This window comes from Talpa occidentalis, unplaced genomic scaffold, assembly GCF_014898055.3.
Source record: "Talpa occidentalis isolate TD23 unplaced genomic scaffold, MPIMG_talOcc4v2.1 talOcc4.2, whole genome shotgun sequence".
NCBI lineage: Eukaryota > Metazoa > Chordata > Mammalia > Eulipotyphla > Talpidae > Talpa > Talpa occidentalis.
This window is the reverse complement of record NW_023602073.1, coordinates 82,949,390-82,967,344: the sequence shown is the minus strand read 5'-3', so window position 1 is coordinate 82,967,344 and position 17,955 is coordinate 82,949,390. Positions and strand designations below refer to the sequence as shown.

Sequence of the window (17,955 nt, the reverse complement as noted above, 5' to 3'; positions counted from 1 at the left end):
ACATAGGTCATGCTCTGATTCTGACTAAGTCAAGTCTGGTCAAGTATCTATGCCTTAACTTACTCAGTATTCATTCATTCAAATATTTATTGAACGTGCATTATGAGCTCAGAAATGTAGCAAGTATAATGTATAGTTTAGGCATAATGTATAGTTATGTCCTTGCACTCAGAGAGCTTATGATCCAACAGAAAAAGACAGAATATATCAGTACAGAATATAGGTTACAACACGGGCTTAGAATTTTCAGTACTAGATACAATAATTTGGTTAATTACCCCTCTCATGCCTTCACTTCTGTATGGAACATCACTTAAATCAAGAAACCTATTACATGGGAGAGAAATAAACCTTTTTCTTACTTTAACCATTTTATTTTTAGATCCCTATTACAATAGCTTTTCCTTAATAACAGAATTAAAGGACTGCCATAACTGATTCTAAAATACGTGGCACTGGCTTAGTGATTAGGTAGTAGGTAACAGAGAAACAGATGCTGGTAGAATACTAGCGACCCCTTGTCAAAACATGTGATAAACTGTTGCCTTCATACACATAAAAAAATGCTCAGCATCACTTATCATGACAAAATGCAAATCAAAACCACAGTGAGATATCTATTACCTCACACCTTGAGAACGGCCCATTGAAAAGACAAAAATAAGTCTTGGCAAAGATGTGGAGAGAAAAGAACCCTTGCACACTGTGAGATTATAGTTTGATCCAGTCAGGATGGGGATTTTTCAAAATATTAAAATAGAGTTAACATGATTCAGCAATGCTACCATGAGGTATCTACCAGAAGAATGCAAAAACACTAATTTAAAGGGCTATATGCACTTTTATGTTCATTGCAGTACTATTTACAATAGCCAAGTTATGGAAACAAATGAAGTGCCTAAAGATAGATGAGTGGATTAGGAAATTGTGGTATATATACACAGTGGAATACTACTCAGCTTAAAAAAAAAAAAAGATAAGCTCTTACTATCTGCAACACCATGGAACTGGAGGAGATTACACTAGGTGAAATAAGTCAGAAGGAGAAAGACAAATGCCGGATGGTGTCATTTATATGTGGAATAGAGAGAAACAAAACAAAGGGTCAGATAGAACCAAACTAAAACAAACCCTAGTGCAGGGTAAGGAAAAATGTCAGGCTTTTCTGCCCTCCCGCCATCAGGATAGATGATGGATCCTTGCGGTCCTGAATGCATGCCTGATGGCGGACACCTGGAATAGGGTGTGGGCATAGGTAGATGGGATTCACCTGGGCTTAGACTGTGCTTTTTACTTTATTTATTTATTTATTTTTTTAAATAATAGATTTTATTTTTATATTCCCCATACAATTGCAACCCCCCCATTTTGACCCCAATCCCTCCCCTCCCCCCCCCCCCCCCCAAAAAGTGTCTCTCACAGGGACGCCAGTAGAAGCCGAGGAGAAGCCGAAAGAGAAGCCAAGAGAGAAGCAAGAAAAGCAGAAGCTGAGAGAAGGCCGGAGAGCCCTGAGTGAAGACCTGAGTGAAGACCCCTGCCTGCCATGTACCTGGTAAATCGAAATTAAAAAACCTGCAAAAAACCACTGAGGACTCTGACTCCTCCTTTACCCGGTCTGCATGAGATCAGAAAACCTGCTCAGTGGTCTTTCCTGTTCCTACACCTAGTAATCTGACTGTAAAAGTGAGGCTACCAGAAGGGGAGAAGGAGAAAAACGAGAGCAGGGGCACAATCACTTATGGTGGAGACTTAGGGATACCTTGGTGGTAGATATGGTATGATAACATTCACCTGGAGGGAGTGATCCTATACTTCTAACTCATATACAGTGTCTGAAACCAATGTTGTCTAAATTAAGAAAAAAAAAGTTGCCTACAATAAGGTTCAGAACTGGGTTCCCATGAAAAACCCAGAATTCCAGGGAAAGCAGATGAAAAGAACCAGAACATTTGTGTACCAGTGGTTCTTTGTTGCATTTACTCAGAAGAATAGCCTACTTTACAAGCAAAGATAGAAGGAAATAACAAAAATGTTGAGTCTTGCAGTTAACTACTTTCAATACCTCAATCTAATCAAGAGATACTAGTACTTTTCTAAGACTCCCTCACAAAACAAAGGGATCCAGCTCTGTGACAAAGATAAGATTATGAGTGCTACCATCCCACCAATGCCTTCAGGAGAGTGGTCATTAAAATGAGGGAAAGTGGTGGGTATATAGAGAGCAATAAATAAGGCAGGCTTAAAAACTAAGCCCAATTAAGAACTTTGGTATAGTTACTGGTGCACAGACCTGAAAGCAGATAAACATGTAAAAAACCTACTACTGAGAGAATTGTATTTGTCAAAGAAATCACAAACTAACTTGCAAATACCTGTGCCTGCAAGTTAGCAAACCTACAGAGGCAGGAAGCAGGCTATGGAAACTAAATACCTGCCAAAGTAGGCAAACTTTCAATGTCAACTTTAAATGTGACCATGGCCATTAACATAAGGGAAACACCCAGACAGCAGAGGCAGGGGTCATAGTGAGCACAGACATTCTTATCAAAAAGCAGAACTCAGGATAGAAGATATCCTGATTGACTCCACTGTCAAGGTAAGGTATTGCAGCAGGAAGTTTCCCAAGCCTGCTGCTCTGATGCTTAGTTTCTGTTGCTTTCCCAAGCCTGCTGCTTGGGGGCATCTACTGCTTTGATTTTGCTGCTTGCTTAAGGTAAGAAGTTGCTGGGTGTACTGCACTGCTTGTTCGAGGTGGTAGCCATGACTACATTGAACCACCTTCCGGAACAATAAAGAATGATTATGCTATGATGGGTAAGATAGCAAGTTTCCTCATACAACCTGTATAAAACCTTGACATTTTTGCTGTTGGGTGCTGTAAGGCAGGAATGACACAGGGCAGGTTTTCTGATCCAGCAGACCAGGTAAAGGAGTAGTTCTGGAGTCCTCAGTGGCTTTTGCGGGCTTTTTATTTAGATTCACCAGGCACATGGCAGGCAGGGGTGCTGGGGGGCCGGGAGGCTGGCAGTCCTCCCTGCCCCCAGCGCTCAACCGCTGCGCCACCAGGGAGGCCCATAATCTATCCCTTTTTATAGATTATTTCCTAAGTAGAAATGTAAATACATATGCAGGTATGTATAGGTAGGTATATTCAGAGTGATAGTAATAACTCTTTTTTCATTGTCTCCAAAAGAGCAGAAAAGTATAGTAGAAGAAAAAATTCAAAGGAAAAGTGACTAGAAGAAAAAGATTTCAAGCAAAAAGAGAAAGGTGCCCGCCATCAGGCATGCATTCAGGACCCCAGGGTTCCGTCATCTATCCTAATTGGCGGGAGGGCAGAAAAGCCTGATACTTTTTACTTTACCCTACAGGTGCTCAGTCCTTTGGGGAGTGATCTCACTGAGCCCGCTGGTGTACAATTAAATCTCTCTCTCCATCTCTGTTGAGTGCTACTTGATTTCTCCGGGAAATTGCCGTAACAGTATCATCATCATTCCTGCCCACTATTATTGTCAATCAGAGGCTGCTATGTGTTTCAGTGTTTGTTTATTCAAGGGGATTTTTATTACTGTTTTCTAAAAGTTTCTTATATGTGTTTATTTATTGAAGTAACATTGCATTACAGCATTAAATGCTTCAGATGTATGCCATTAAAAATCATATGTGCATATTATGACATTACGTTCACCACTAAAAGTCCAAATCTATCCTTCATGATGCAAGTGATCCCTTTAACCCAATTTAACCACCCTCTCCTTCCTTTCCTTCTGGTAATCACTAATTGGCCTTATAATCTAAAAGTTTATTTTTGTTTTATATAATTCATCTGTTGGTTTATTTTCTATAAAAGGAAAAAAGCACTTTATGAAAAGAGAATCAGTCAGATCCCCTTTGACTCTGAGAGTCCTTTGAAAGGGCTTTGATTCCCTTTTATCCAGATGATGTCCAGGAGACTCTCCATTGCAATACACTGTTCCAACCAGAAGCCACATGTTTCCTGACCGTTTGCATAGTCTCTGGCTAGTTCAGAACCTGTCATTTTAATTTTAATCTTAGCCTTTGAATGGGATTCTGCTGACTTACCTAAAACTGAATTGTTCATTCTGTTCTCCTGGCTTTGGCAAAGTAGCCTTCCTGGCCATTTCCTAGGTCCCTAAGAGAGACTCAATAGACTGTACTACAAAATACTTCAAAGCAGCAGGAAGGGAACCTCAAATATGAACTGATTCTGATACTAAATGAGAAATTTATGTTTGAAAGACTTTCAGGTAAGAGAAAGGATTTCTCTGCCAATCATATCTTTGGGAGAACAATCAGACAATTACCTTGTAATACCTTACATTCTTGGATGTCTAGAGTTGCTCTGTCCAATACAGTGGCCACTGGCCATATGTGAGTACTAAACAACTGAAATGTGACTGAGGAACTAATTTTTAACTTTGCATTAAATCCAAATGGGCCTCCCTGGTGGTGGAAGGGGTTAAGCACCATACTATGAAAGTAATCTGCAGCCTCTGCAGCAGGAGTTGGATCCCTGGCTGGCCAGGGAGCAACCCACATGGAGAAGCAGACCACTCCTGTCTCACCCGCTGCTCCCCTCAGCAGTGTACGTTGGTCAGTCTGCCTGTTCTGTTCCCCACTCTGTCTCTGGTGAATCCTCTCACTACCAGGTTCGCATCTCTGGCCTGTACCCCAGCTCTTGTATGCATAAATAAATAAAATCTTTAAATAAAATAAAATCTTTAAAAAACAATAAATTAAATCCAAATGATTTATTCAAGGAGACATCTCTTAATGGTATAATATGCATAACATCCCTATATTCCTGTTAAGAAAAAAGAGGCTATTTTAAAATTAAGCAAACCATCAATAACCAACTCGGTATCAGCTAAAAACTGTCCATCTTTAAAAAACTCCACTGTGGAGTTCTTTCACTCTATTCCTTCTGAAAAAATGAGACCTAACAACCTGTGCTTTATAACTTTTCTTAAAAAAATTGGGTCCATTAAAATTGCATATTTCCATATCACCACTCCGTTTCTTATTCTCATTCATTTCTAAACTTTGTTCCTGACAAGACAGCTCAAGAGAAGAAAAAGGCACTACTTACTTGAAACCTATATGCTCCTGTCTCATTTATTTAAGTACACATATGTACCGATCACAAAATGCACTTTTCACAAGTCATTCCTCAATACCTGAAATCAAAGCAAAAGAAATCCTTACCCTTTCCCCGAAACAACCCCCAACTCTCAAGGATCTTTATAGTACACAAAGTTAAAATATAAGAAAACAGAAAACTATGCAGGCAACCAAATGTATAACTCTTATACTCCTTCCAGTGTCAACTCCTGGCAAACAAAGGACATATTTTTTTCTATACACTGAATACTATAGCATCTGCTTCATTGTACATGAACATTAACCTATCTAAGCTGGTCCATGAATTCACCAGGATTCTACCAAACTTTTCAAAGAAGTCTGAAATATTAAAAAAAGAAAAGGAAATTCCAGCTTGATCTGGAATGTAAATACTCAAATATACTTTTACTACCTAGTCTAAAAGAGATAAAAATTAAGCAATTTTTTTTTGTGTGATGGCCCTAAGCATGTTTAAATTATTATGGTTTACTTTGCTATTGAAAGATTACTGGGTGGCCACCTTTTTAACCCATATATTATAGTAGAGACACCAAGGTACAGAGGTTAAGTGGCTTCTACAAACTAATGTCATGAGTCATCTTAAGTGTTTAGCTCTTCTGATTTCTAGTCCTGACCCTACCGTCCACCATGAATCGTTATATTAATTTCTAAAAGCACAGAATCAATTCAATTAAAAAAAAAAGATTTTGGTGTAAGTATTTGCTTTTTTAATGAATAGTCACCTAAAAATAAAAGACTAGTCTTTGAAAGCAGGGAAAGCATCCTTTAAAAGCAGCAATTATCTCTATATGCATTGGAAAAATCATTTTAAAAAATCTTAAAAGTTGAGGCATTCACCACCTCCTACACTATATAATAATTGCTAGTTCTTCCAAAAGAGGTGTGGTTTTAGGACACTAGATCCTGAATTGTGTCTCCTACTTTTATCTTTCATATCACCTTGAATAAAAAGCTATACTTTTATATTTTGGTGTTTCCCTTCTTTCTGTACACCAGAAACAGAAAAATTTTAATTCCTACCTGACACAGACAATGTAAAGAAGAATTTACTGTTTGTGGATTGCTTTGAGATTCCAGAACGAAATACATAATCCAGTCGATCTTCAACCCTAGAATAAAGGCAAACTTCGCTGAAAATAACTGCTTTAGCAAATGCTTCCAAATTAAGTTACTATAGCATTATTTCATAAACAGAAGTTTAGGTAAGCCAACTCACAATGAAATGTGGGTGGGGAGGGAAGGGGACCTCCAAAACTGTTTATAAAGGTCTTTTGTCTAATTTAAAAATATAATACTTCTGATCTCGCATATTTCTCCTTCATTAAGCACACTATTAAGTTCTATTAAGTTAGTAGATGTTGTGTGCATTTATCAAAGAGAACAATCGAGAATGATGTAATCTATTGCAATAAGTGTATAAAACAAATGAGAAAGTTTATAAAATAAATTTTGTTACATTCCATTTTGAAATTAGTTTTTAAGTATACTTCATAAAGAACAATAAAATTTTCAAAGTTTAACTTTATGTTTGTTGGTCAGCCTTTAACAAATCTCAACCCTTCATACTTTCACCGAGTCTGTATTCAAGCTGATTCCCAGGGCATATCAGGTAAACACAATTTCCAAAAATCAAAGCTTTAAACAGTAAATAAGTTTATTGCAATTGTCATGCTTTTGATGATATTTCTAGTTAGAGAAGAAACGATGAAGCTATTTTATTAAATTGGATGCTGAGTGGCTGGATACCAAGCTTAAGTAGAAAGTGGAAGAGACTAGACCTCTTCGGAGATTGAATAAAAAGTAAGACAAATGTATTGAATAAGGAAAAAAAAAAGGGCAGTTTTAGAGAAAAACAATCAAGCAAAGAGACTAGCAATGGAAGAGAACGAAAAGAGCAGGGGCCATTAGACGGAAAGCCTGAAATAGGGTGTTAGGAGAGAGGCAAAGGCTGAAAGCTGAGGGCCTCCGAAAGTACGAGGGGGTAGAGAACCAACTCCAGCGCAAAGCGATGCTGAAAACCAAAACACAAACCGATTAACAAAAGCGATCCAAGCCCAAGTACCGAAACGCGGAGAGAGCCAAGGAAGAAATAAAAGAGGCAACAGAGTGCGAAACCTGCTTGGTGAGGAGAAGGAGCGTGGGGTGAGAAGACCCCGAGCAGGGATGCCCAGTGAGAGAAGAAATCGAGTGGAGCCGAAGGACACCCAACCTTAAACCGAGGGACCCCGCGGCGCAGGCGGCACGTGGGAGGCGGGGAGGACGGAGCAGAACCCCTGGAGAGAGGGGTTGCGGCCGGACGGCGCGGCGAGGATGCAGGGGAGCGAGCAGGGCGAGCGCGGTCTGGGAAACGGGAGGCGCGAGGGTCAGGAAGAGGCGGCCGGGGGACAAGCCGCAGGGACAGGAGCCGCGGCCAGCACTGGACGGGCGGCGCGGCGCGGCGCCTGGCCACTCGGAGGGCGCTCGGTACCGCCGTCCCCGCCGACCTTCAGCCGGCCGGGGGCCGGGATCCACCCGGGAGCGGCCAGGTGAGCGGCCCAGCGCGCCGGTGGGGGGGCGAGGAAAAGGAGGCCGCTTCCTGCCGGGCCCGTGGGAAAAAGGGACAGAGGGAGGGGTCGTGGGTGTCGCGAGCTGAGGGAGACGGCGAGGACGGTTAGACGCTTACCTCTCGCCCGGCTCGGCCTCCCCCACCGCCTGTCGGACGGAGGACCTGGTTGTCCGGCTGGAAAAAGACGGCCCTGCCCGGGTCAGCACCATCCCGCCGCGGGCCCCCTCACATCGCCATCGCAGCTACCGCAAGCACCGCAGCGGAGGAACCGGTTCGTCACCGCCGCTCGGCTACTGGCCCAGCGCAGCCAATGAGCATGCGCGAATGCCCCAGTCCCGAGGGAGCGCCGACCGGCGGGCCCTACCTGCGATCAACAGGTCCCCGCCGCGCGGCCCCGCCCCCGGCCTTCTCTCACCACCCCCTCCCGCCTGCTCCCTCCCTCTTTAGGGCTAGGCCCCGCCCCTCCCGGGCGCCGCGCTCCACCCCGCCCCCTCCTTTCAAGTCCCTCAGCCTCCTCTAGAGCGCCAGCGCCAACTGAGATTTCCAGAGATTTGTCCGCCCAGTTCGCCGCCCGCTCCAAGTTCCCGCGAGAACGGGAGGATTGCGTCAATAAAAAGCGCGAGCTCCGCTATTAAAGCAGGGCTTTAGGCTTAAAGGAGTCAGCGTGGGTCCTGAGCGGGTTATTCCCGAAGAGTAGGGAGCGGGATGAGAGCAGGAAGGAGGCTGGGGTTTCAGCGCTGGTTGTTACTTTGTTGTAAATTCTTATCTCTTCTTCACCTCCTGCCTACAGTACGGGGTGGAGAGCCCGGTCATGGCGTTGCCTTGCAGAGTGAGAAAAAGTGGGAGAGCTGGACTAACTCGGGACCGTCACCCTTTGGGACTCGCCTGCTGGGGTTTTGGAGCGACGGGGGTGCTGTTATGTGGTTATTTCTTGAAAAGTGAAGGGCGGGAGGGGGCGATGAAGTGATGCCTCTAGCTCTTTGATTCCATTAAACAGAAGCCTGTGATTTGAATAGTCCATGAAGGGTAATCCTTTAGCAGTTTCCTTCACTCATCCCAATTCCCTAAAGCTCAATGTTGTTCAAACAGTTAATGAGAAAAGGAGATTGGGGCATGTGTGTTAAGGTGGATGCACAGTGGTTAAGAGGATGCATAGTGGTGATGGTTGTACTTAATGGCACGCAACGGAGTGCCATTAAGTAGTTTTCAAACTTTATGTACATTTGAAGTCAAAGAATATTAGGAAAGGCTCTAGTCACAATGATTTAGGAGTAATGGTGATGCCTTGTAGTCTAGGCCACTTGGGGGGCAGTATTTAAATAAAACCTCTGGTTTTTCATCTTAGTATGTATTTTTGGTAGGATTGGAAATTTCCCCATACCTGCGATAACCAATATATTAACATTTGTATGAGTGATGTGCTTTTTTAGTTCCTCATCACAATCTTTAAAAAGATAGCCAAATGCTGTTTTTCTCTCCTATCTCATAAAGATCTTTATTGATTGCTTTGTAACTTGAATTAAAGTCTCAAAATGGAAAACCCTTTTTCTATTTCAGTTGTCTCAGGAAACTATACTAAATATCCAATTATTTGTGTTTTCACATCTATGCCTTCCTTAACATACATTTTGTGTGAAGATTCCACTTCGATTATGTGTTTTTTATTCAGATCACACTTTAAAGTCATCTACGTGCCAGAAAGTTTACTAATCTTGGAGGATACCAACCTAAATAAAACAGAACATGGGTGAAGTGTTTACATAATTACCTTATGATGTGATGTGTGCAGGGAAACTACAGGAGCTGGGAGGAGGAGCATTAATGCAATTTAGGTTTGGAGATGTCATGTGTTAGGAAAGACTGACAGGAGAAAATAATTCCAGATTGTTAATGAAGTGAGATGGGGGCCAGGGAGGGTTAAACGGGAGAGTAACCCATTGAACAAAACTACTGTAAGAAACTGATCTTTGCACAAAACTAAAACACTTTGATGTCATAATCTAGGGATATGAGGCTAGAGAAGTAGGCAAAGATCAAATCATGGTGAGTATCTGAAAGATTTCAATGAAAGTCAGAAAAATGTAACATGTATTTTTATTAAATATTCACTATGTACTAAGCATTATAGTAGTCAAGGATACAATGAGGGTTAATAAACCAGTCCAACTCTCAGGGAGTGTACAATGTAGTAGGGGGAGGAGACATGCATATCGGTAAGTTGTGCTAAAGAGTGAAAAATGGGGGCCTCCCCGGTGGCGCAGCGGTTGAGCGCTGGGTTGCGAAGCTGCCCGCAGCCTCTGCAGCGCTGGTTCGATCCCCGGCTGCTCCCCGGCCACCAGAGGAGGGTCCCACATGGCGCGCAGACCTCTCCTGCCGCCCGCTGCTCCCCTCAGCAGTGTACTTCGGTCCTTCTGCCTGCTCTGCTCCCCGCTCTGGCTCTGGTGAATTCTCTCGCCCTCCCGCGCTTCTGACTGAACCCAGTGCATGTATAAAACGAAAACAAACAAACAAACAAATAAATAAATAAAACATGCCTCTATTTAAAAAAAAATAAATAAATAAATAAAGAGTGAAAAATGGGATAGACATAGGTTGTTTGGGAGCCCAGAAGAGCACTTAGAGCGCTTAACCAAGGAATTTAGTCAAATCTTCCTGGAATTGCATCAATAGAAAACAATTTCTTAAAATTAGAAAAAAAATCTGATATACAGACTCAAGAGTACAGAATGTATTGACCCAATTTTCTGAATATCTGGACTTGAAGTTCTAAAACCCTGAAGTTACTGTGAAATCTTGAGAATCTCTAACATCCCTATGTTTCAGTTTTCTCATAGCAAGATTATATAATAGCTAAGGTCATTTAGAAATTGTATAATTCTAAACTTAACATATCATTATCACATCAAGTTTTGAGTTAGCCTTTAGGCTGCTAACAAATATTTTTGTGTTACATGTAATGTACATTAAACTAAGCCTTATGTTTTATGTCTCATATTCTATCCAAGTCAAGAGTACTGAAAGATTGCAAGCTTTGGAATCCTTTCTATCCTGTAGTTGGTTTACATTTTTGAATTTTTACTAAAACCTAACTGAAGTATTCTCCTCAACTGAAGATTAAATTATATCTCCCCATATAGTCACACAATATTAACTCAGCTAAAAATTCAGACACAAGAAGAAATGAATATTGTAAATTAGAAATGGCTTTGTGGAAAGATGTCTTTCTCAGTTGCTAGACACCAATTTACTAAGCAAATAAGGTTGTGTTTCCCTTCCTGGGATTTATGATATTTTTAATATTCCTGCTGTCTAAATAGTCATTATCAACTTTAAAATTTTTAATTAAAGATAACCATTCCACAACTTTTTCCAGGAATATGATTCTTTGTGGAATTTTATAGGGGAATTCTCATTTTTTTTTAAGATCAGCTTTTTTTAATTGAGCATTAAAATTTTAATAAAGTACTAACCCCTCCTTTGGGGCAACCACTCTTGTCTCCATGCAAAGTTTCTAGATTTAATCATCTGCAGAGACTTGGATGAGTGCCCCCAGTATACGCAAAGGAATTTTTTTAAAGGTTATATAATCTTGACAAATATTAGATGGAGAAAAACAAAGTTTCATTAGACAACTTTGGTAACAGCTACAAGCCAGAGGGCAGATGTATTACCTCATAACTTAATGTTATAACATTATTTCATGATTTAATAGCCATGACCTTTCTGGAAAAAAAACCCACCATATAAAATTCAATTACCAAGTTTTCATTTGTAGCAAACCCTGCATTAAATAAAAAAGTTTTCTTTCTTGAAAAAGAAAAATACCGATGGTCTCACTCATAGCAGGAATTTAGGAAACCTAAATAAAGGGACCAGGAAAAATACTAATTATAATAAAGTAAAAATCAGAATCAACAAACAACTATAAACCAGAGACACACTAGGGGAGGGTGGAGAAGAGAGTAGGAGCAAAACAAGGGTGGGGGAATTGTATGGGGACTATAACCAATATGTAAAATGCATACATTGTGCAAAAATGAAAAATGATGTAAAAAATATATAAAATAAAATTTAAAAAGTTTTCTTTCTTTTTTAACTGATAATGTTGGTTTGTTTCTGAGGGGGGAATTTGAAGACTGAGGCGTGGTGATGGAGGACTTTATTTTATATTCTTCTGAGTTTGATCTTAAAGTATGTATTAAAGAAAAAAAGACATGAATCTAAAATGGGTATGGTTTTTGAAATGCATATACTATTTTCCTTAATAACAATAGTGTGGGGAGGGGAAAACCCTGATACTACATAATTGATTAAGCTGCAAACAGGCTTTTACTATTTGCTATACAATATAAAAGGGACATTCAAGCAGTGACTTCTTGGTTGCAACTCAGATTACCTGGATTTCCCAAATGCAGAGTGTCTGTATGGATCATTCAAAGAGGATCTCTCAGAAGACATTGCTTCTACCATCATCCCACTGAATCATTCCTGTGAAGTATAATTACCCATATCAAGTAACAGTAAGGAAATAATTTCGGAATTAAAATATTCCTTATATACCCAGTTTACCATGGGTTTTCGTAAACTTATATATATACCAGTTACTATTTGATCTGTGATACCAAACATACTAGGGCAATTATCTCACACTAGCTGGCTTAAAGGGTAGACATTTATATCTCATAGATCTGGAGGCTGGGAAATCTATGATCAAGATGCTGGCCTTTTCTGTTTCCTGTGAGAGCTTTGTTCTTGACTTAAGGATAGCTATCTTCTCACTTTGTCACTTTGTCTTCTCACCACCTTGTGGTGGAGAGAGAGACCTATATCTCTCTTCCTCTTACAAGGCCACCAATCAGATTGGATTAGAGTCCCACTCTATGAACTCATTCCACTTTAAGTACTTCCTTAAAGTCCTATCTCCAAAACACATTGGAGGTTAGGACTTCAACACACGAATTTGGGGTGAAAGGTACACACTTCAGTTAATGGCATTTATTATATAGATAAAGCACAACTTTCTTAACCACTCACCTAGTGGATCACTGGACTGTTGCCAGTGGGTTGTTTTGTTGTTTTTGAATTTTGAAAATTATTTCTGAAAATACATCTTTTAACAGCTATGTGCTTTGAAAATATTTTCTCTGAGTCTGATATGTTTTACATTCTCAATAGTATCTTTTGATAAATAGAATCTCTTAATTTTGACAGCGTATTTTACCAGTTTTCTTAAACTTTATGGATGATGTATTTGATGTTATATCTAATAAACTTTTGTCTGATCCAAATTCATAGAATTTTTTTCATATTGTTGTGTTATAAAAGTTTTAACATTGAAATAAATCCACTTTGAGTTACTGTTATAAATGGTGTGAAATATGGACTGAGATTCTTTCTTTTTTGTCATATGGAAATTCATTGGTTGGGAAAGATACTACTCTTTTTACATTGAATTGCCTTTCCATTTTTTTTGAAAATTAAGTGATGATGTATTTGTGTGTCTACTTCTGAATCCTCTATATTGTTCCATTGACCTATTTGCATATATTTATACTAGGACCTCATTGTCATGATTAATTTTATAAACCTTGAAGTCAGTAAAAGGCTTCTACCTTTATTCTTTTCAAAGTTATTTTGGCTATTTTAGCTCCTTTGCACTTTCATACATATTGTAGAATTGACTTGTCATTTTCTACAATGAAGAATGCTATGATTTTGATTGGAATTGTATTGAATATTGACTCTATACATAATTTGAGGCTAACTGACATCTTAATATTAATGCTCTAACCCATTTCTTCTCATTTATTTAGGGCTTCTTTCATTTCAGCAATATTTGTCATATACCTCACAATGTATTATTATTTTTCCTTTAGGTAGCCATATGGGGGGATTGCAATTGTATGGGGAATATAAGAATAAAATTTATTAATTAAAAAAAATTTTTGAATACTTAGAGCCTTTTTATGATATTTATCTACACAGTTGTAATTTTCTTTCTCATTAAACTTTTTTTTAAAGATTTATTTATTTATGCATACAAGAGCTGGGGTACAGGTCAGAGATGCCGGGGGTGGGGGGAGCGATGAGAGGATTCACCAGAGACATTGGGGAACAGAACAGGCAGACTGACTGAAATACACAGCTGAGGGGAGAGCAGGCGAGACAGGAGAGGTCTGCTTCGCAGTGTGGGTTGCTCCCTGGCTGGCTGGGGAACGAACTCGTGCTACAGAGGCTGCAGATTGCTTCATAGTGCGGTACTTAACCCCTTGCACTACAAGGGAGGCCTTCCTTGAACTTTGTTTTAATGGGTCTCAAAATTCTATGACAGATTTTTGGTCAAGTTGTTTCCATTAAAAAGTACTGAATTTAAAAACTAGTACCTTAAAATTGCCTACCCACAAAACAAATGGTCCACAAAACATCTTCCTTTCCTTTTGAAGGTTTTACAATGTGTTGTTATCATTAACCAGTCTTTTACTATTAAACTTAAATGGTCAATTGAGATAAACAGTTCTGAGACTGTTCTTCCACCACTGATTAAGACTGGGGTGGCAGGTATTGGGGATACTATTCATTTAGCCTTCTGAGTTTTCTGGGCAGACTTGGTGACCTTGCCAACTCCAGTTGCCTGCTTGTCCACTGCTTTGATGATTTCCACAGCAACCATCTGCCTGAAGTCACGAACTGCAAAATGGCCTAGACGAGGGTAGTCAGAGATGATCTCAACACACACGGGCTTGCCAGGAACCATATCAACTATGGCAGCATCACCAGATTTCAAGAATTTGGGTTCATCTTTTCACTTTTTCCCAGAACAACAATCTCCTTTAGCTCAGCAAACTTGCATCAATGTGAGCTGTGTGATCGTCCACCACAGGTGCATATCCAATACTGACTTGGCTATGGTGGTTCAGAATAATCACCTGAGCTGTGGAGCCAGTTGATTCTATTGGCAGGTCATCTTTGCTGTTACCGGTTACATTGTTATGATGAAAGTCTTTGACAGACATGTTCTTGTCATTAAAGACCACATTGTCTCTAGGAAGAGCTTCACTCAAAGTTACATAGTGCAATTCAACAGACTTTAGTTGTAACACTGAAGTAAAGATGAACACAATGTCTGCTTTGCCAACACCAGTCTCAACTCATCCCCTAGGGACAGTCCTGATACTACCAATTTTGTAGGTGTTCTGAATGGTGAAGGTAGGGGTGCAAGGATTTGTCACTGGATGAATTAGTAGCAGGGTGCAAGCCAGAGCTTCAAGTAGCGTGGTTCCACTGGCATTGCCATCTTTACCAGTGACTTTCCGTCCTTTAGACCAAAGCGTATTAGCACTTGGCTCCAATATGTTGTCACCATTCCAACCAGAAATTGGCACAAATGCTACTGTGTTAGAGTTGTAGCCAATATTCTTAATATAGATATGGATTTCCTTTTAATTTTAGTGAAGTACCACTGTTTTACGTAGTTGTCAATATTTTGTGAATATAGTATCTTCCCACCAGGTGTAGTCACCATAGCACACCCATCCATCACCAAAGCACCCATAGTCCACCACCATAGTCTTTTGTGCTTTATCCCCACTTTGTTCTCATCCTCACCCTCCTCCTTACCCCTTCTCCATTGGGTCCCTCAGTTTTATGGTGAGCTCCCAAGTTTACCTTTTTTTAAGTTTGACTATATCTGACACTTTGGTTGGTTTTTCTATTTTCCACATACAAGTGACACCATCCAGTTTTTGTCTTTCTCAAGGCACTCATTTCCTTCATGATTTCCTCATATCTCTTCTTGCTGTAGAGCAGCTCAGTGGGATACATTTTGCTAACACCAACAATTAGTTGTTTCACATCTAGTGTATAAGCCGGAAGGGGATGCTCATGAATATGCTCATTCTTGGCAATCTCAGCTTCAAATTCACCAACACCAGCAGCAATAGTCATGGCAACACAGTCAGCCTGAGATGTGCCTGTAATCATGTTTGTGATAAAGCTTGTGCTATAGGTCAATAATTATGGTCACGTATTGTTGATAATTTTTTATTTGATGGCCAACATTGTAAAATCTACTTTGTTGGAGTTTTAGTGTTTTTGTAAATATTTTTCAGTTTATTCTGAGGTGCAGCCAAGTTGCTTTGAAATAATTTGATCCTTTCAAGTCTTACTTTTATGGAACAAGAGAAGCACTTAGTCTATGAATAGTCTCTTCCCAATATGAGGCACAATCCTTGTGATTACTCTGTGATAGCCTGTGAATTATGATGTCCCCCCCCCCACTTTGTTTTCCCCTCCATTAGGTAGGAAGAGGCACCATTCCTGGCCCCATATGAACTCTGGGGATTATTTAATCCTTTTCAAGTGTTTCTTCCTCCAGTTTTAGGTAGTATTTTCACACACATGGACTGTTCAATAGTCAGCTAAAGATTCATGTGGAACTCGCTGCAGATCTCTGGAATTATCTATGCAACTTTCATCTCTCCTGTACTCTAACCTGTGAACTCTATTACAGCCTCCCACAACTTCCAGCTCCATCTCCTCAATTCAAGTTGCTCACTGACTTTGCTAGGTTCTTCCTGATCCATAGCCTAAACACTCCTCCAATCAATAAAGTAGAGCAATTGTAGGGCTCATCTCCTTTATTTCCTGTCTCTCATGGATTATTGTTCTCCCTTGCCTAATATCAATTTTCTTGAAAACTACTTTTTCATATTTTTTTCAGTTTTTTTCGTTTGTTTTTTTTAGGAAGAGGTGGGAGGACAGGGGAGTAGTGAATCCAATCCTCGTTTTTCCATTCTGGCCTGAGCAGGTGTTGATTAGATATTTTGAGAGGTCCTTTTACATTGTAATACTCATTTAACTTTCCAATTCGCCCTTTGTTTTAGCTAAACTGGTCTTATATCAGACTTGGCACTTTGGTTCACTTTCTTATTCTGCCTGAGAGTGCTTCTGCCTTTTCTAGATGCAATATTACAGAATTGAAGTGGTTGAATGTTTTTATTCCCACCACACCCCAAGTTAAAATGTTGAAATGTAACCTGGTAATGTTCCATAAGGAGGTAAGGCCTCCTTATGGAGGCTGACTAGGTTGCGTGAGTGCTACCTTCATGAATAAGATCGGTGCCCTTACAAAAGGAGCCTGAAAAAGCACTCTTGCTCCTTTCACCCTGTCAGAAAACAGTGAAAAGATGCCATCTATGAACCAGGAAGTGAGTCCTCACTAGACATTGAATCTGTGAACAACTTGATCTTTGACTTCTATCATTTAGATATGAGAAATAAATTTATGATGTTTATAAGCCCCTCAGTTTATGGTGTTTTGTTATATTAACCTGAACAGACTAAGACAGGATTTAGGATCTGCAGGGTTTTTTTTTTTTTTTTAATCTCTTAGTATTAAAATAAGGTGATCCTCCAGCTTCCTAAAAATTTTTATTTTAGATTGTACTTATCATAGCATCAAGATAGGAAAGTAGAAGGGATTGAAGAGTGAAGATATATTTTTGAAACTCCCCTTTCTCCCAAAAATACTTTCAGAAAGTAGAGAAGGTTTGAACTAGTCTTCACCTAGATACAGAGAACACTTGTTATTCACCTTTGTCCAGAAAGGTATATCCTTTGATCTGTCAATGTAATAAAACAAAAGACTTGCATTAATAATCTGGAAAACTAAAGTTAAATGCTAGTGTTATCACTCCGTGAATCTAACAAGCAATGCAATCAAACTAGCTCCCAGTTTCTTCTTCTGTATTGTGAGTAGGATGCTAGTGTCATAGGTGCCAATATTCTGTGATTCTTCTGTGTATGTAACCTTGTCAGTTCTATTCAACCAATTGCTTTCATTCCTTTTATTACACATTTTAATTTTTTGAAGCTATTTCACTAAATAGGAGGAGATAAATAGGTAGACTGGGGCTCTATTTTGATCTACTCAGTTATTTACAAACCCTCAGTTTAGAATCTGAATTTTTTTTAAGGCATAATGATAGTATTTTTAAGATAATCACAAATGCTTTATATATTTGTCCTGGTACAGGAAAATGATCATCTTACATTGAGTTTTTCTGGTATCTATGTTAGTTTATTAAAGTTACTTTAGGGTAGAGAATGTGTATTATTCTTATTCTATCTGGCTTAGGAACTTACACAAAGTAGGCTTGCTTTGAATTAATGCTTTCCAATATACCTAACTTAATTTAATGAAGCAATTTATTAAGAATACATGCTAAGATAATATTTAACGTTCTAGT

General features: G+C 39.6%; 1 protein-coding gene and 1 pseudogene across 8 annotated transcripts in view; both read right to left on the bottom strand.

Annotated features, from left to right (window-relative positions):
* The window catches only part of FAM135A (family with sequence similarity 135 member A), an 80,247-nt gene extending 72,181 nt beyond the window's left edge, over nucleotides 1-8,066 (bottom strand). For 3 of the 8 annotated variants that reach the window (XM_037519932.2, XM_037519937.2, XM_037519936.2), the window contains exons 1-3: nucleotides 7,826-8,066; nucleotides 6,184-6,272; nucleotides 5,111-5,198 (exon numbers count right to left, since the gene is read on the bottom strand). The gene's annotated coding sequence lies outside the window, so the exon portion shown is untranslated. The remainder of the gene's footprint in view (nucleotides 1-5,110; nucleotides 5,199-6,183; nucleotides 6,273-7,825) is intronic. The other 5 variants (XM_037519934.2, XM_037519938.2, XM_037519935.2 and 2 more) reach the window with 3 other exon arrangements.
* Nucleotides 8,067-14,171: 6,105 nt separating this feature from the next.
* On the bottom strand, nucleotides 14,172-16,240 carry LOC119251462 (elongation factor 1-alpha 1-like; annotated as a pseudogene).
* Nucleotides 16,241-17,955: the final 1,715 nt, after the last annotated feature.